This window comes from Pseudorca crassidens, chromosome 3, assembly GCF_039906515.1.
Source record: "Pseudorca crassidens isolate mPseCra1 chromosome 3, mPseCra1.hap1, whole genome shotgun sequence".
Classification (NCBI taxonomy): domain Eukaryota; kingdom Metazoa; phylum Chordata; class Mammalia; order Artiodactyla; family Delphinidae; genus Pseudorca; species Pseudorca crassidens.
In genome coordinates, this window is record NC_090298.1 from 32,181,941 (window position 1) to 32,201,464 (window position 19,524).

Below are 19,524 nucleotides of genomic sequence, written 5' to 3' on the forward strand. Positions count from 1 at the left end.
ATGATGTTGAGCATTCTTTCATGTGTCTGTTGGTAATCTGTATATCACCTCTGGAGAAATGTCTATGTAGCCCTTCTGCCCATTTTTGGATTGGGTTGTTTATTTTTTTGATATTGAGCCACATGAGCTGCTTGTAAATTTTGGAGATTAATCCTTTGTCAGTTGCTTCATTTGCAAATATTTTCTTCCATTCTAAGGGTTCTCTTTTTGTCTTTTTTATGGTTTCCTTTGCTGTGCAAAAGCTTTTAAGTTTCATTAGGTACCATTTGTTTATTTTTATTTCCATTTCTCTAGGAGGGGGGTCAAAAAGGATCTTGCTGTGATTTATGTCATAGAGTGTTCTGCCTATGTTTTCCTCTAAGAGTTTTATAGTGTCTGGCCTTACATTTAGGTCTTTAACCCATTTTGAGTTTATTTTTGTGTATGGTGTTATGGAGTGTCCTAATTTCATTCTTTTACATGTAGCTGTCCAGTTTTCCCAGCAGCACTTATTGAAAAGGCTCTCTTTTTTCCATTGTATATTCTTGCCTCCTTTATCAAAGATGAGGTGACCATATGTGGTGGGTTTATCTCTGGGTTTTCTATCCTGTTCCATTGATCTATATTTCTATTTCTGTGCCAGTACCATACTGTCTTGATTACTGTAGCTTTGTAGTTTAGTCTGAAGTCAGGGAGCCTGATTCCTCTAGCTCTGTTTTTCTTTCTCAAGACTCTTTTGGCTATTCGGAGTCTTCTGTGTTTCCATACAAATTGTGAAATTTTTTGTTCTAGTTCTGTGAAAAATGCCACTGGTAGTTTGATAGGGGTTGCATTGAATCTGTAGATTGCTTTGGGTAGTAGAGCCATTTTCATAATGTTGATTCTTCCAATCCAAGATATCTCTCCGTCTATTTGTATCATCTTTAAATTCTTTCATCAGTGTCTTATAGCTTTCTGCATACAGGTCTTTTGTCTCCTTAGGTAGGTTATTCCTAGTTACTTTATTCTTTTTGCTGCAATGGTAAATGGGAGTGTTTCCATAATTTCCCTTTCAGATTTTTCATCATTAGTGTACAGGAATGCAAGGGATTTCTGTCCATTAATTTTGTATCCTGCTACTTTACCAAATTCATTGATTAGCTCTAGTAGTTTTCTGGTAGCATCTTTAGGATTCTCTATGTATAGTATCATGTCATCTGCAAACAGTGACAGCTTTACTTCTTTTCCAATTTGTATTCGTTTTATTTCTCTTTCTTCTCTGATTTCTGTGGCTAAAACTTCCAAAACTATGTTGAATAATAGTGGTGAGAGTGGGCAACCTTGTCTTGTTCCTGATCATAGTGGAAATAGTTTCAGTTTTTCACCATTGAGGACCATGTTGGCTGTGGGTTTGTCATATATGGCCTTTATTATGTTGAGGTAAGTTCCCTCTATGCCTACTTTCTTGAGGGTGTTCTATCATAAATCAGTGTTGAATTTTGTCAAAAGCTATTTGTGCATCTATTGAGATGATCATACGGTTTCTCTCCTTCAATTTGTTAATATGGTGTATCACATTGATTGATTTGCACATATTGAAGAGTCCTTGCATTCCTGGGATAAACCCCACTTGATCATAGTGTATGATCCTTTTAACGTGCTGTTGGATTCTGTTTGCTAGTATTTTGTTGAGGATTTTTGCATCTATGTTCATCAGTTATATTGGCCTTTAGTTTTCTTTGTTTGTGACATTTTTGTCTGATTTTGGTATCAGAGTGACGGTGGCCTCATAGAATGAGTTTGGGAGTGTTTCTCCCTCTGCTGTATTTTGGAAGAGTTTGACAAGGATAGGTGTTAGCTATTCTCTAAACGTTTGATAGAATTCGGCTGTGAAGCCATCTGGTCCTGGGCTTTTGCTCGTTGGAAGATTTTTAATCACAGTTTCAATTTCAGTGCTTGTGATTGGTCTGTTCATATTTTCTATTTCTTCCTGGTTCAGTCTTGGAAGGTTGTGCATTTCTACGAATTTGTCCATTTCTTCCAGGTTGTCCATTTTATTGGCATAGAGTTGCTTGTAGTAATCTCTCATAATCCTTTGTATTTCTGCAGTGCCAGTTGTTACTTCTCCTTTTCATTTCTGATTCTATTGATTTGAGTCTTCTCCCTCTTTTTTTTCATAACTCTGGCTAATGGCTTATCAATTTTGTTTATCTTCTCAAAGAACCAGCTTTTAATTTTATTGATCTTCGCTATTGTTTCCTTCATTTCTTTTTCATTTATTTCTGATCTGATCTTTATGATTTCTTTCCTTCTGCTAACTTTGGGGGTTTTTTTGTTCTTCTTTCTCTAAATGCTTTAGGTGTAAGGTTATTTTGTTTATTTGACATGTTTCTTTTTTCTTAAGGTAGGATTGTATTGCTATAAACTTCCCTCTTATAACTGTTTTTGCTGCACCCCATAGGTTTGGGTTGTCGTGTTTTCACTGTCATTTGTTTCTAGGTATTTTTTTATTTCCTCTTTGATTTCTTCAGTGATATCTGGATTATTAAGTAGTGTGTTGTTTAGTCTCCATGTATTTGTATTTCTTACAGATTTTTTCCTGTAATTAATATCTAGTCTCATACTGTTGTGGTCGGAAAAGATACTTGATATGATTTCAATTTTTGTAAATTTACCAAGGCTTGATTTGTGACCCAAGATATGACCTATCTTGGAGAATGTTCCATGGGCACTTGAGAAGAATGTGTATTGTGCTGTTTTTGGATGGAATGTCCTATAAATATCAATTAAGTCCATCTTGTTTAATGTATCATTTAAAGCTTGCGTTTCCTTATTTATTTTCATTTTGGATGATCTGTCCATTGGTGAAAGTGGGCTGTTAAAGTCCCCTACTATGATTGTGTTACTGTCGATTTCCCCTTTTATGGCTGTTTGCATTTGCCTTATGTATTGAGATGCTCCTATGTTGGGTGCATAAATATTTACAATTGTTACATCTTCCTCTTGGATTGATCCCTTGATCATTATGTAGTGTCCTTCTTTTTCTCTTGTAATAGTCATTGTTTTAAAGTCTATTTTGTCTGACATGAGAATTGCTACTCCAGCTTTCTCTTGATTTCCATTTGCATGGAATATCTTTTTCCATCACCTCTCTTTCAGACTGTATGTGTCCCTGGGTCTGAAGTGGGTCTATTGTAGACAGCATATATACGGGTCTTGTTTTTGTATCCATTCAGCCAGTCTATGTCTTTTGGTTGGAGCATTTATCCCATTTACATTTAAGGTAATTATCGATATGTATATTCCTATTACCATTTTCTTAATTGTTTGGGGTTTGTTATTGTAGGTCTTTTCCTTCCCTTGTGTTTCCTGCCTAGAGAAGTTCCTTTAGAATTTGTTGTAAACCTGGTTTGGTGGTGCTGAATTCTCTTAGCTTTTGCTTGACTGTAAAACTTTTAATTTCTCTGCCAAATCTGAAAGAGATCCTTGCTGGGTACAGTAATCTTGGTTGTAGTTTGTTCTCTTTCATCACTTTAAATATGTCCTGCCACTCCCTTCTGGCTTGCAGAGTTTCTGCTGAAAGATCAGTTGTTACCCTTATGGGGTTTCCCTTATGTGTTATTTGTTGTTTTTCTTTGCTGCTTTTAATATTTGTTCTTTGTATTTAATTTTTGATAGTCTGATTAATGTGTCTTGGCATGGTTTTTCTTGGATTTATCCTGTATGGGACTCTCTGTGCTTCCTGGACTTGATTAACTATTTCCTTTCCCATATTAGGGAAGTTTTCACTTATAATCTCTTCCAATATTTTCTCAGTCCCTTTCTTTTTCTCTTCTTCTTCTGGGACCCCTATAATTCGAATGTTGGTGCCTTTAATGTTGTTCCAGATGTCTCTGAGACTGTCTCCATTCTTTTCATTCTTTTTACTTTATTCTGCTCTGCAGTAGTTATTTCCCCTAATTTATCTTCCAGGTCACTTATCCGTTCTTCTGCCTCAGTTATTCTACTATTGATCGCTTCTAAAGAAGTTTTAGTTTCATTTATTGTGTTGTTCATCACTGTTCGTTTGTTCTTTAGTTCTTCTAGGTCCTTGTTAAATGTTTCTTGTAATTCCTCCATTTTATTTCCAAGATTTTGGATCATCTTTACTATAATTATTCTGAATCCTTTTTCAGGTAGACTGCCGATTTCCTCTTCATTTGTTAGGTCTGGTGAGTTTTTACCTTGCTCCTTCATCTGCTCTGTGTTTCTCTGTCTTCTCATTTTGCTTAACTTACTGTGTTTGGGGTCTCCTTTTTGCAGGCTGCAGGTTCATAGTTCCCGTTGTTTTTGGTGTCTGTCCACAGTGGCTAAGGTTGGTTCAGTGGGTTGTGTAGGCTTCCTGGTGGAGGGGACTAGTGCCTGTGTTCTGGTGGATGAGCCTGGATTTGTCTTTCTGGTGGGCAGGTCCAATTTTGGTGTTGTGTTTTGGGGTGTCTGTGACCTTATTATTTTTGGCAGCCTCTCTGCTAATGCGCAGGGTTAAGTTCCTGTCTTGCAAGTTTTTTAGCATAGGGTGTCCAGCACTGTATCTTGCTTGTCGTTGAGTGGAGCTGGGTCTTGGCATTGAGATGGAGATCTCTGGGAGATTTTCACCATTTCATATTACGTGGAGCTGGGAGGTCTCTTGTGGACCAGTGTCCTGAACTTGGCTGTCCCACCTCAGTGGCACAGCCCTGACACCTGGCTGGCACACCAAGAGCCTGTCCTCCACATGGCTCAGAATAAAAGGGAGAAAGAAAGGAAAGAAAGAAAGAAGAAGATAAAATAAAATTATTAAAACAAAAAATAATTTTTAAGAAAAAAAATGTTTGTAAATAAAAAAAAAAAAACAAAAAATGGACAGCCAGAACCCTAGGACAAATGGTAAAAGCAAAGCTATACAGACAAAATCACACACAGAAGCATACACACACTCAGAAAAGGAGAAAAAGGGGAAAAAAATATATATATATATCGTTGCTCCTAATGTCCACCTCCTCAGTTGGGGATGATTCATTGTCTATTCAGGTATTCCGCAGATGCAGGGTACATCAAATTGACTGTGGAGATTTAATCTGCTGCTCCTGAGCTGCTCGGAGAGATTTCCCTTTGTCTTCTTTGTTCTCACAGCTCCTGGGGTTCAGCTTTGGATTTGGCCGCACCTCTGCGTGTAGGTCGCCTGAGGGCGTCTGTTCTTCGCTCAGACAGGACGGCGTTAAAGGAGTAGCTGATTCCGGGGCTCTGGCTCACTCAGGCTGGGGGGAGGGAGGGGTACGGAATGCAGAATGCGGGGCGAGCCTCGGCGGCAGAGGCCAGTGTGATGTTGCAACAGCCTGAGGCGCGCCGTGTGTTCTTCTGGGGAAGCTGTCCCTGGATCACGGGACCCTGGCAGTGACGGGCTGCACAGGCTACCCGGAAGGGGGGTGTGGATAGTGACCTGTGCTCGCACACAGGCTTCTTGGTGGCGGCAGCAGCAGCCTTAGCGTCTCATGCCCATCTCTGGGGTCCGCGCCGATAGCCGTGGCTCACGCCCATCTCTGGAGCTCCTTTAAGCAGTGCTCTTAATCCCCTCTCCTTGCGCACCAGGAAACAAAGGGACAAGAAGAAGTCTCTTGCCTCTTCGGCAAGTCCAGACTTTTCCCCGGACTCCCTCCCGGCTAGTCGTGGCACACTAACCCCTTCAGGCTGTGTTCACGCCGCCAACCCCAGTCCTCTCCCTGGGATCTAACCGAAGCCCGAGCCTCAGCTCCCAGCCCTGCCCGCCCCGGCGGGTGAGCAGACAAGCCTCTCAGGCTGGTGAGTGCTGGTCGGCCCTGATCCTCTGTGCGGGATTCTCTCCGCTTTGCCCTCCACACCCCTGTTGCTGTGCTCTCCTCCGCGACTCCGAAGCTTTCCCCCTTCGCCACCCGCAGTCTCCGCCCGCGAAGGGGCTTCCTAGTGTGTGGAAACCTTTCCTCCTTCACAGCTCCCTCCCACTGGTGCAGGTCCTGTCCCTATTCTTTTGTCTCTGTTTATTCTTTTTTTCTTTTGCCCTACCCAGGTACGTGGGGAGTTTCTTGCCTTTTGGGACGTCTGAGGTCTTCTGCCAGCGTTCAGTAGGTGGTCTGTAGGAGTTGTTCCACATGTAGATGTATTTCTGATGTATTTGTGGGGAGGAAGGTGATCTCCGCATCTTACTCTTCCGTCATCTTGAAGCTCCTCTCAAAGTCTTGCTGAAAGATTTAACAAGGGGTTAGGTCTGAGTGGTTCAATATGGTATCCAGTAACATGTAACTATTAAGTGATTCAAGTGAGTCTAAGGTGACAGAATAATTGAATTTAAATTTTGGGTTTTTTTAAATTGAAGTAAGGTTGATTTACAATATTGTATTGGTTCCAGCTGTACAGCAAAGTGATTCAGTTATACACACATGTAAGTTTTCCATTATAGGTTACTACAAGATATTTAGTATAGTTCTGTGTGCTATACAGTAGGTCCTTGTTGTTTATCTATTTTATATATAGTGGTGTGTAACTGTTAATCCCAAGCTCCTAATTTATTCCTCCCCCACCTTTCCCCTGTAGTAACCATAGGTTTGTTTTCTATGTTTATGAGTCTGTTTCTGTCTTATAAATAAGTTCATTTATGTCATTTTTTTACATTCCACATGTAAGTGATATCATATGATATTTGTCTTTGTCTGACAATTCACTAAGTATGATAATCTCTAGGTCCATCCCTGTTGCTGCAAGTTACATTATTTCATTCTTTTTTTATGGCTAAGCAGTATTCCATGGTATATATGTACCACATCTTCTTTATCCATTCATCTATCAATGGGCTTTTAGGTTTTTTCCATGTCTAGGTTATTGTAAATAATGCTGCTATGAACATTGGGGTGCATGTATCTTTTTGAACTAGAGTTTTCATCTTTTCCAGACATATGCTCAGAACTGGGATTGTTGGATCACATGGTAACTCTATTTTTAGTTTTATAAGGAAACTCCATACTGTTTTCCATAGTGCCTGCACCGATTTACATTCCCACCAACAGTGTAGGAGGGTTCCCTTTTCTCCACACCCTTGCCAGCACTTACTACTTGTAGACTTTTTGATGATGGCTATTCTGACCGTTGTGAGGTGATATCTCATTGTAGTTTTGATTTCTCTAATAATTAGCGATGTTGAGCATCTTTTCATGAGCCTGTTGGCCATCTCTATGTCTTCTTTGGAGAAATGTCTATTTAGTCTTATACCCATTTTTTTTAAATTAATTAATTTATTTATTTATGGCTGTGTTGGGTCTTCGTTTCTGTGCGAGGGCTTTCTCTAGTGGTGGCAAGCGGGGGCCACTCTTCATCACGGTGCGCAGGCCTCTCACCATCACAGCCTCTCCTGTTGCGGAGCACAGGCTCCAGACGCGCAGGCTCAGCAATTGTGGCCCACGAGTCCAGCTGCTCCGCGGCACGTGGGATCTTTCCAGACCAGGGCCCGAACCCGTGTCCCCTGCATTGGCAGGCAGATCCCAACCACTGTGCCACCAGGGAAGCCCCTTATACCCATTTTTTGATTGAGTTATTTGTTTTTGTTTTTTGATATTGAGCTATATGAGCTATTTGTATATTTTGGGAAACTTTGTTTATTTTTTTGTTTATTTGTTTTTTTGCACTCTAATCCTAGGTTTATTCAACACAATTCTTTTAGTCTACACAACAAAGTACAAACACAACATTATCTAAAATGCTACAAAGTTGCAAAACTCAAAGCAGAAAATTTATAGTACTGACTGTACAATAAAAGCCAAAGAAAGCAATGTACACATTGCCAAGGTGACCTGCATGACCACCATGAATACTAGCACAACAGGGGGTTCTGCAGAGCTGGCTCTCAACTTGCTCACCAGTTTCAGAGAGAAAGGGAGACGTGGGTGCGAGTGTGTGCACGTGCCTGCACGCACATGAGTACATGTGAAAAGAACCATTTGGGGCAGATAACAGGGGCTATTTGACCCTAGAGGTCAGAAGAGGACTCAAGCAGGGGAGCAGGGCCAGACTAATGGGAATGGCAGTTGCATAAAAGCACGCCCTTTCTTAATGTTGTTATTATTTTTTTTTTTTTTTTTGCGGTACGCGGGCCTCTCACTGTTGTGGCCTCTCCCGTTGCGGAGCACAGGCTCCGGATGCGCAAGCTCAGCGGCCATGGCTCACGGGCCCAGCCGCGGAGCGGCATGTGGGATCTTCCCGGACCGGGGCACGAACCCGTGTCCCCTGCATCGGCAGGCGGACTCTCAACCACTGTGCCACCAGGGAAACCCTATTTTTAATTGATTTTAAACTAATACTTGATTCAGTTATGGAATAATTTTAAGTATGTTTGGAACAATTTGTATATGTAAATTTATTCTTTAAAGTATAAATTTTATTAAATCTAAATACGGATCAAGTATTTCTGATAAAAATTTGGTGTCCAGATTTTGTAGATAAAGTATATAAGAAAAAAAGATGGCAAAATATTGATATTTTAAAAATATCGAGTGCATGTTAAAATGATAATATTTGGGATATTGAGTGAAATAAAATATATTAAAATTATTTTCCCCTTTCTCTTTTTACTTTTTAAATATGGCTACTAGAACATTTAAAATTATGTACGTGGCTCATATCATATTGAACAGGGCAGGGCTAGCGTATGAAGGAGCTTATTTGCTCTGCTTAAATGTTTGGGCTTTATCCTGAAAGCAATGGGAAGAAACAGGATCGAATTTACATATTCCATATTTACCTATCAGAAAATTTACCCTGGCAGCAATTTTAAGGAAATGGATTTGAAGGAAATAAGACCAGAGTTATGGAGATCATTCAGCTGAAGAAACGTAGGCAAGAGAAAATCGTGGCGTGAATAGTGGATGGCGGTGTGGATAGAGGAAGCAGGCATATTGTAGACTGCATATTGTAGACTGCATATTGTAGATTGCATACGGAGCTAGATTTCCTCAGTAAGACTGAATGAGCAGTGTCCAGGTTGACTCTAGGCTATGAGGACTGGGGACCTGGATAGATTCTCTGGGATGAAGCCTAGAGGATGACGAATGGAACTTAATTTATGTGTCAGACTAAGTGCCACCCCTGATTCCTTCAGCTCATTTAATCAAATTGCACTGGCTCCCACAGCCAAAATATTGCTTTTAGGAACTACTAGCTTTCCTATACTTTCCCAAATATGCTCCGAAGTTAAGAAGCACAAAATTAAGTCCTGAAACTATCTCTCTCTACCTCTCCTTAAAAACAACAACAAACAATCCAGAAATCTTGCAATCTCGTCACTACCACTTGGTGAACATAGTTAACAGCCCTCATTTTGTACTCAAAGAGCTTCTGGAATGCAAAGGGAATATTTTAAAAATGAGGATGAAAGAGAAGGTTTGGGGGAGACATTCCTCCCCAAGGGAAGCAATGCAGTTCCATGGAAACAACGGAGGCTTGGAGTCCAGACACATCTGCCCTTAGATCCTAGTTTTGCTCCTTTCCGGTTCTAACTCCTGGCACATGAAAGACTCACAGTGAATATCTGTTGAACAGATGCAGTTTACGTAACTCCTCCGAGCCTCAGTTTCCTGATCTGAATAAACGAGGCAATGATTTTCACTATGAAGAGTTGTTTTGCACATGAGATCAGCTTGTATATAGAGTCTGACACTTAAAACTCATTAAATGATATTTTTGATTACATCTTGGAATAAAATTAAAATAGAAGGCAAAACTCAAACGTTGCGCGTGACCCACTTTCCATTCAGACTACCATTTTTCAGATTTCCAGGGCAAGGTGGACATGGCTGGCATATATCACCTAAATCATAAGGTGAACCTAAGCCCCAAACTCTTGTGAGCATCAACCTTCAGCTTTCTCTCCAGCAAGTCTCCAGGCAGCACAGTGGGATCACTACCATGGCTTTTGTTAATTGTCTTCTTTTCCTTGTCCTTCTCCCCCACCTCCATGCCCCCTGGGGAAGAAATCTTAGAAACTCAAAATGCTAAAAAGAGGACAAGAGGGATCTGAGCCAGAACAAAGGTGTTGGATTACCCACATACTCATTAACTAAAGTTGGCTGTTCCTGAAATGGCAGCTGACGCTATTGTGTATTAACTGAAAGGATCACCACCTGTGACCTGCCCTCCTTTCCATGCTGAGTGTGCAGTAGCAGTCTCCAATTTTGCTTTTTATCACAGCTTAACAAATATTTAGGCGTAAAGTACAAAAAGCAGGCCAACACTCTTCTCTGTCATCTAAGAACAATACAACTCTTCTTCCCAAACATTTTGCAAGGAACTAACCCACTCTCACCCACTGGGCTGGAAAGGGGACACCTAAGAGCCATTAAGAAGTATGGGGCAGGCTGCACGTCCAGTGAAATGGCCAAGAAATGGAAAGCTTGTCCAGACATTGGCATGATAACGTTCCCAGAGAAACAAGGTCCTGAACTTTTCATCCATTAAACCAGCGTTTGCAGAGTGGCTCTGTTGTATCCTCTTATGTCTGATCCCACTGGAAGATATGATCCGGGTCCTCGAGAAACTTATCATTTATCAAGATCAGCAAAACACACACTTGAAAGAAACAGAAGTCAACTAAGCACTTAATGGGTGATATTGACTCATAAGTGGAAGAAGTGTTTCCAGAAAGGAGAAACGATGCGGGCTGTTGATGCTGAAAAGGTGTACGTGAAGAGGATAGAGGTTAAGCGAGGCTATGAAGGGTGAGTGAGATTTCAGTAAAGAAGGAATGGAGGGAGGATGTTGGAAAGTTCTGATGTGTTTGGGGTGGGACTGGGGAGGGAGAGTCAGAGGTAAGCAGGTGCTGATAACTTAAGTACATGCTACCCACTCAACATCCTCACCCTCACACTATATTTCACTCAATCCTCTCCTCAGTTTCCCTCCTCTCTCAAGCCTCAGCTCACTTTTCTTTTGTTAACCTTAAATTCCCTCTCTTCAATATCTGTATCCACCACCCTTGCTCGTAAATGGACTTAAAATCACTTCTAATGTCTTGTGTATGGAATTCTTAGCTTCCAAACAAAAGTAAAGACCCTTGTGAGTTCCCAGCACAAGGCAGAACGCATGCTCAGTGGATAATACCCAGGGGCTGAAATTGAATTTATTTCCTTCCACAGCAAGCCCCTGAGAGGATCAAAGAGTTCCATGGCTGCTGTCCTGGCATTCTGGAGAGATGTGGGGGACCGAATTTTGCTAAAAACTGCAAAAGAATCCTTAGGGGAGACAAGAGCTATGAAATTGTAGGGTCATTTGATAGCTAGCATTGAAAGCACTCAGTTCGTCTGTCTCTCTGTTTCTTTTTCTTTCCTGCCTTCTCTTTATTTATTTAAATTTTTTTTTTCCAGAATTTTCCACAAGTGGGTTCATTCACAAAGAGAAAGCCAAGTTTTGGGTACAACACCTTCACAAAACAGAGGCCTTTGAAAACATTGGTCTGGATCCAGACACAATGCCCTTCCCCCCCCTCACTCCATCCCTAAATTACTCCCTATAATTTGTTCAGCTTGATGCTGCCCTGAGTGTCCAGGCGGTTGGGACCCTCAGCCCCTTTGGGACAAGAAGGGAAAGGCATCCTTCCTCTCCTCTCCTCTCAGAGGCTCTGAGGCAGCTGGCCCTCTGCCTGGCTATGCCAGAAAGTGGCATGACCACCAGGGTGACTGTGGTCAGCACAGGAAGAAAATCTCGGGTATTCACAGCTAAACTATGGTCTGAGAAATGCTGGCGACTGAGGGTTGGCTGGGTAAAGGAGCGAGAATAGCAGCAGAAATGCACTCTTTGACTCTGCTTCTCCCCGAAACAGCCTCTGCAAGAACCAGAGAAAGGATCCCAATGTTCATGGCGGGGCTGGGCAGTGGCGGCTCCACGGTGAATGCCGGGGCCGGCTCAGCAGGGCTCTCCTTTGGGGTCTCCTTGAGGGTAGCAGCGATTCTCAAGGTCCTTCCCATGACATGGGAGTAGCCCCTAAGAAAGAGCCCCCTGGAGCCCAGGATTTTCCAGTCCAGTTGAAAATCCCAGATGCCTCTTCCACTGGAGACACTGTTCGCATTATTTCTGAGCTCTAGTCACATCAGCTTGTGCTGTGGAAACCCTAGGACCTGCGTCACCGAGTTGAGTAAGGAATCTACCCATATTAGTTGGATTTTTTCTTTCAATTGCTCCTTTTCACAGTGGAACAGAAGTAGGGCAAGCTTCTCTCATGGTACCTGTGTCTGGCCTCTGCATAACTAAACTTCTGTCCTTAACTCACTGCCTTACGTGGGCCCTAAAGAGCTGGGAAACAGATAGGAAGTTCGCTCTTTCTCTTTCACCCCCTTTCTGTTTCATCTTGTTCTTTAAAACACATGAGCCTGGATGTGGACAAACATATTTGTAGCAGAAGCTTGCAGCCTGGGACCGGGTCATGTGCTCTATGCTCCTTCTTTATTTTTATTCACTTAAGAGAATCAGAAAAAGCACAGGAGGCCCTCAGGACATACAAATTAAATGTGGCAGCTAAAACTGGCATCTTCAGGAGCAGCTCAAGCCGGCTGGCACCCACCAAGCAAAGCATTTCAAAGAAGTTGAGGCTGCTTGGCCAAACTGAGGAACACCTTGGGGTGGGAGTAGGGGTGGCAGTTGAGAGGAAGCAAGCCCTCTCTCCTTAGAACTGAGCTTTGCACACTATCCTCCAGCTAAAGAAAACAGGAGGGGGGCTCACTTATCCCCAGGCCTGCAACGTGGGTGCTCGTTTTTTTCTTCCGTAAAGACTGATGTTTAAAGAAAATCCTCTGGCGGGCCGACTGCAGTTTTGTTGGTACCAGAGCAATAGAGCTCTTGGTTATAAATACGCGAAGCATAATGAAAAGATTACGGCTCCGTGGCCGGGGTGCAAATTGGTCTGGGTTGTTTACTGCCTGAGGAATGCCTTCCCTCTACCCTTCTCTCCCAGTGCAATCCCACACACAGAGGAGAGTCCATGAAGACAAAGACCTTTTCACATCCCATTTCTCTGCTTCCCAGAGCTTGCTCCACTGTGGACCTGGCCACGTCACCGTGAGGACCCACCCCTGGGCGGGAAGGGCAAGGTGGAAGGGAGGCAGTGAAGGAAACGGACTCCCTGATCCAGGACTGGCCAGTCTGTTGGGGGCCTCAGCGGGTTCTGTACGATGCTTGGCTCACACAGAGAGGGTTGGTATTGAACTAGCCATGGATTTGGGTCGGCTTCAATGATCTCTGAGAGATAAGGGGAGGACACTGAACTTTCCCAGTGTCCATGCTGGCGTTGATGTACATCTTTAGGACCAGGCTAAATCTGTTCTAGAAGAGGGTGACTGAATGGGTGATTAAATCCCAGGCTTGGAATCCTGGCTTTGTCATTTACGAGCCCTGGGTTCTTGGACACGTGACTTGGCCTCTTTCCCCACACTGGCTTTCTCTGCCCTGTGAAGTTGAAATGAGCCAAGGAGCACAAAGTCTCATGCCCGGGACATGGGACGTGCTTAGTCAGTGAAGGCTATCACCAGAGCACCAGATACCGGGGTGATGGGGAGTTAGGAATGGCCTTTCACTGTCTGTCCGCGGCTTCCCAGGACCCTGAGTTTACTTGAAATCTCTTTCCTGCCTTAGCTCTGCTGAAGCCTCTGGTTTCGGTCTCCCATCAGCCTGGGACTGCTACTACTTGCTGCCGTTCTTTTGCCAAATCTTAGAGTTCACCACTCTGTCTTCATGGGCAGCTTAGTATTTGAATCCTTCTCTTCTCCTGCCTTGTCACTTTCCTCAAGAAAATAACATCATATGCCGCAGCCCGGAAATGAGGCAGAAGAGTTTCCTCACTCGATTCAGGGTTAGGCTTTAAATCTTTGCATTTGATCCCAGGGGTTTCCTCGGCTCGATCAGTGAGGCAATTTGCTTAGCTTGTCTGTAAAAGCCAGGTCTGGAATTTAGTCTAAGCATGAAAGAGATAAAGGGAAGATAATTCTATCAGAGCCCTGACGGTAAACAGTGGCGCGCTCAAACTGGATAATGTGAGGGCTTGATGCAAGGACTATTGACAAAGATGCGGGCAGGGTGTAGGGGAACCACAAGGGATAATGCAGTATCCCAGAGCAAGTAACAATGGGGATGGTTAGCACCTCTAAACCAGAAGGGGCCGGGAGAGGGGGCTGTTACCAGAAGTGGATTCACAGAGCGGTGAGGAAGGGGCTGTTTGACAGAAGCTGTGACCCTCAGCTGAGGGATCCAGGCTTGGCAGCCCCACGAGATAGGAGCAGGGGGAATAGTGCCCCCAGCCTCGCTCTCCTCCCTCCTCTGTATCTCCTGCCCATGCAGAGCTCCCCTCTGGCTGAATCTGCTCAGGAGCTGGAAGGGATGAGACCCATGTGGGAATCCCTACTGGTCAGCCTTCCCTGCCGTGGGCAGAGAGCAGGGTAGAGAAGAGCACGTTAGGGAAACAGAAGACAAGAAGCCTTGTGTGTTGGAGCAGGGGTGCAGGGAGTGGGAATCAGTAATACACAGAAGACCTGCACTGATCTCAGTAAGTATAAAATCTGGATACCCTTGTCAGTGAGCCCTCACCCTCTCAACCTACAACCTACTGATTCCTACTAATTTCTCTCCCTCTCTCTCTCTCTCTCTAGCAAAATATCCAATTTCCATGGAACTATTTCTTCTTTTAAACAGGCTACAAGTTGTTTAGTAATATATTATGAAATTTACAAATAATGAATAATTAAACTAGAGTAATCACAACAAAACAAAACACTGTATGGTAATAATAATATCAGTAATAATATCAGTAAGACTTGCAGTAAGAAAGAGCCTTACTAGAATGTTTTTCCATATCGCTCATCTCCCTCCGGAAAGCTGAGGCATGTGAAGTACACCTATGCCCACCACCTTTCTCCTCTCAGTGCCCATCCATGAAGGAAGGAGACACAATGCTTCCAGCCCCTTAGTGCTTTCAGGACACGCTCAGTTACTTTTCCTTTGTGGCCACCATCAAGTCTATCAGACTCACTGATGCCAGCACTTTTCTCCTCCTTGCCTTCATGAAAACATTTGTCCTGTGTCCCATGCCTTAGAGACCATATTCTTCCAGAAAACTACTAAAATAACTTGTGAACAAGATTTTAGGTCCAACAGTACTTTCTGTAGTATCTTCTTTATTCAAACTTCTTTTGTATCTTTCCACCTCAGAGCTTGTCGTTTTTACTTGTCCTGTCTCTGGGGTTAACAGTGAAGAGCAGAACTTCTCTCTGGCCTCCTTTTTTCACCATGTTGACTGAAGATTAAAATCCTTATATGGAAGTTTTCCTTAGGTTGGGTTCCCTGGAAACAGATTCCGAGGCAGAGAGTTGCAGGCTGAAAATTTATTGGGGAAGTGTCTTGGGAGATGGATGTTCCCATAAGAACCTGGGGAAGGTAGGACTGGGGAAGGCAGAAGCTGCGCCACAGAAGCGTCAGCCATTCCTAGGGAAGCTCTGGAGCTGGGATGGACCTTCAGAGATGTCCTAATTGAGGCAAATGTAACAACATTTGCAGCTTCACATCAGCCAGTCATTGGCCACTAGCTGTCCCTGGGAGAGAGGAGAACCTTAGGTGAAGTGGTTCTCTGTAGCCAAGGACAATTCTTAGTGAGCCATGTAGCTATGACCTGTCAGCAGCTGATAGTCCTAAGACCCGGGGCACGCTGTTCCTGAAGAGAGGACCTTGACAGAGTCCCGCAGCATCCATTCTAGGCCACTCAGATCCACTTGCATCTTACAGTAATTTTGCCCCATCTGGAAACAGCGTCTCCAGGGTTCTGGTTAGTCTTGTTTCTTGCTAAAATTTAGAAGCACTAATGGGATGAACAATAGCCCAACAGCTGCAGTTGACCTTTCATTCATAACTGATACTCATGGTCCTTATCCTCTACCACTCACCCTAGGTTTCTCTCACATTCAGCCAACACATCTACTTGTCCAGGTAGATCACGTAGTGGGGGTCCTAGACCCTCTTTGCTGAGTTACCAAGTCCTTCTCAGGCTGTGGCTGGTGCCTGTGCATAAGCCACTAAACCCAGGCATGGGAGCACCAAAAGACACCCATCCAAGGCCCTACAGGCAAAAAAGGCAAACCCATACCTGGAACGTGTGTCAATCCTAGTCAAGATAAACTACTCCTCCACCTAGAGTGGAAAAGATTCAAAAGAATTGATTTGATACCAAACCACTGACTGGTCTACTTGAGTGCCATATTGGAGAACCGCCATTACTCTTTGTCACAGGCAGGTTGGATGGACATTTAACAGTAACATTAGCTAAACCAGCCCTTGTAAGTGAGTATGCTGTTGGGCCCATGCATAAGCCTTCATCTCTGCCATCATGGCAGCTCTATTCATGAGTCCATTGTACAAGCATTGGGCTGAAGAGAACAGAGGCCGGATGACATCTACTAACAGAGCCACTTGGTTATTTAGTACCTCTTCTGCAGTGTATGCTATCTGGTAGAGCCACCATCACAGGCCCAGCCAAGTGCTTCCTTCCCAGATGTCTTTGTCCCCCATCTTTCAATTGTTCTCTTAAAAACCCTGGCACACTAGCCAGGCCATCTGCCACACGCTCTGCTTCCGAGGACCATTCCAGATACCAACTGTTCTAGGTGGGGTGCCCTGGAAACCAGACTCTGCGATAGAGTGCAGAAGGTTTATTTTGGAGTGCACTCAGGAGACACATTTTTAAGAAACTGAGCAAGCAGAACTGGGGAGAGGGGCAAATTGAAGCAAGGAGTGCAGACTTTTTTTATTCTCGCATCAGTTAGTCGTTGGCCACAGGGTGCCCCAGTGAGGAGGTCATAATCTTAGATGAGACATATCTTCAGCAGAGGGCAATTCTTAGTAAGGGATATAACTATGTGTTGTCAAGAGAAAATATTTCCAGTAGCTTGGAGATGGTTATGTCAGTCCTGAAGAAGAAACTTAGGCAGTGAATCACAGTAGCCACTACAGTGTTAGACCATCAGTTTGTTCTAATTTAGGTTCAAGTTTCCTCTATTTCTGTGTAAGAAATTACCCAAAACTTAGTGGCTTAAAACAATATGAACATTTATTAACACACAGTTTCTGTGGATCAGGGATTTAGGAGCAGCTTAACTGTTTGGTTCTGGATCAGGGTCTCTCACAGGTTGTAGAGAAGATGTTGGCTGAGCCTGCAGTCCTCTGAAGGCTTGACTGAGGCTGGAGGATCCACTTTCACAATGACTCACAAATACTGCTTGCACATTGGTGATGGCTGTTGGCAAGAAGCCTCAATTCCTGGCCACATGAACCTTTCCATAATGCTGCCACGAGAGTCCTCATAACAGAGCGGCTGACTGATCCCTGGGCATGTGATCCAAGAGAGAGCAATGCAGAAGCTGCAATGTCTTTTATGACCCAATCTCAAAAGTTATACACTGTCACATCTATAAATCCTTTTGGTAATCACATTGTCCCTATTCATTGTGGAAAGATGCTATACAAGGGCATGAATACCGGAAGGCAAAGACCATTGGGGTCATTTTGGAGACTAGCTACAACAAAGAGGTAGCTAGTCTACCTCTACTTCACAAATCTAGAAGTCTTGAACCAAAGGTCCTTCTGTGAAATGCTCATGTCATTTTAATATTACCTCAGTGTCTAAGAGGGGTGGGGGCTAAAGAGCTATGAATAGCCAGGACTTGAAGGTGGTTGGAATCCATCACTTCCCTCCCTGCTACATTGTTTAATAAAGTACATGCAACTATGTTTCCAGAAAGCAATCCATCACCATAATAATATTCTTGTGCTGCAGATTATACCAACGTTTAAAATATATTATTTATTGCCCTAGAAATAGGTTGAAAAGTCATATTATTGTGCTCAAAGAGCTTGTGCCAAAAAAATCGCATTGCTTCTGATTGGGGTCTTCTCACATTTTCCAGGATTCTGTAGAAAAGCTTATATATCATCATCTTGGAAATCCAAACACTAAATAGTGGTCTTATGATTATTTTACACTTTTATTCAAGACAAAGTATCTAAGTTAATGATTGGTGACTACGTGCATAAACAATTATTAAGGCCTGTTAGCTAGTGCTCCAAAGGTAAAGAGCTAAACTTGGCTTGAGAGACACTACAAAGAAAGAAAAATACATGGTTCCTGCTCTTAAAGACATTGGTATCATGTGAGGGAGATAGCACAAACCCATAATGAACTCATAAGAACTGTAGAAACCAAACTGGAAACTTCCAAGGAAACAAAATTTTAGCAAAGTTCTCTCTGGCCTCCATTGATCATCAAACACTTTTCTAACCTAGAAACAAGCCCAATTTGAAAATTGAAGAGCAAATCCCTCCTGCTAGCTTTATGTCAGGGATGAAATGGAAGAGGCGAGGAGGGGTCTGTAGTCCTTACTGCCTGTCACCTTAGTGGCCCAGAGGAGTCAACCCCAGCTATAAATGGAACGTTGCCTCCAAGATGCCCTCTCTACCCACCAGATCACACCACATCCCCTTGACTGAGGGATGCCCTCTTGCCCAAGGCTGTAATTCATTTCCATGACTACCAGGAAGGCCAGAACAACACATTCCTCCCAACAGGAGCTACATTTATTTTGTAGGTAGAAAATCAACACCCTTTATTTTGTGGAGACGTGTACAATTGGTTTAAAAGCATTGTACTCAGGTCTGATAGGAAAAGTCTATGTGACCTGAACTTAGCTGACATGCTGGGCTTGGAATCAAGTGGACTGAGATGTTCATTTATTTACTCACCCATTCAACAAATTTATTGCTCATGCAGGTACTGTGTTAGGCAAGGAGAACATAGAGCTTAAAAGAATAAATAAATAAAAGAGTCCCTGTTTTAAGATCCTCAAGTTTAAAGGGAAAATAGACAAATATGATATTAATTCATAAGCCCTGTGATAGAAATGTGCGATGAGCTTTGGGAGAAAAAGCTTAGAATTTGTTAGGTAAAGATAGGGAAGAAAATGTGCTCTAAGCAAAAGAAACAACATTTTCTAAGACACAGAAACCAGAAAGAACATGATTTGTTCAGTTAATTGCTAACTCTAGCTGGACTTTGGGGAATTTGTGGGGAACAGGTAAGAGATAAAGCTGACAAAAGTCTGATCTGGACAGATTTGGCGAGCCTTGTCTAAGAGTTAGGGTTTATTCTGAAGGTAGTTTAGAGCTTCTGAAAGATGTTAAGTGGAGTGCAATGATTATATTTGCTAAAAAAAAATCACTCTGGGAACAGTAAAGAAGAAGGATAAGAATGGATCAGAATGGATCCCCAGGGAATTCCCACATTTACGAGGGAAAACAGAGCCAAGAGGAAAACCGAGATGGAGTAGTCAAAGGATTAAGAGGAAATCCAAGAGAGAGTGGTTTTGTGGACTAGAAGGAGAGTATTTCAAGTAGGGAGAGACAAGAGCATCCAATGCCATACAGAGAATAAAGAAGGCAAGGATTGAAGTATGTCCATTAGAGTAGCAACCAGGAAGGCATTAGAGACGTTAGTGAGAGGAATTT

At 43.0% G+C, this 19,524-nt stretch overlaps 1 long non-coding RNA gene across 1 annotated transcript in view; it reads right to left on the reverse strand.

Moving 5' to 3' along the window:
- Positions 1–6,083: 6,083 nt before the first annotated feature.
- The window catches only part of LOC137220658 (uncharacterized), a 231,570-nt gene continuing 218,129 nt past the window's right edge, over positions 6,084–19,524 (reverse strand). The window contains exon 4 of the long non-coding RNA XR_010941730.1: positions 6,084–6,191. This is a non-coding gene — a long non-coding RNA (uncharacterized lncRNA). The remainder of the gene's footprint in view (positions 6,192–19,524) is intronic.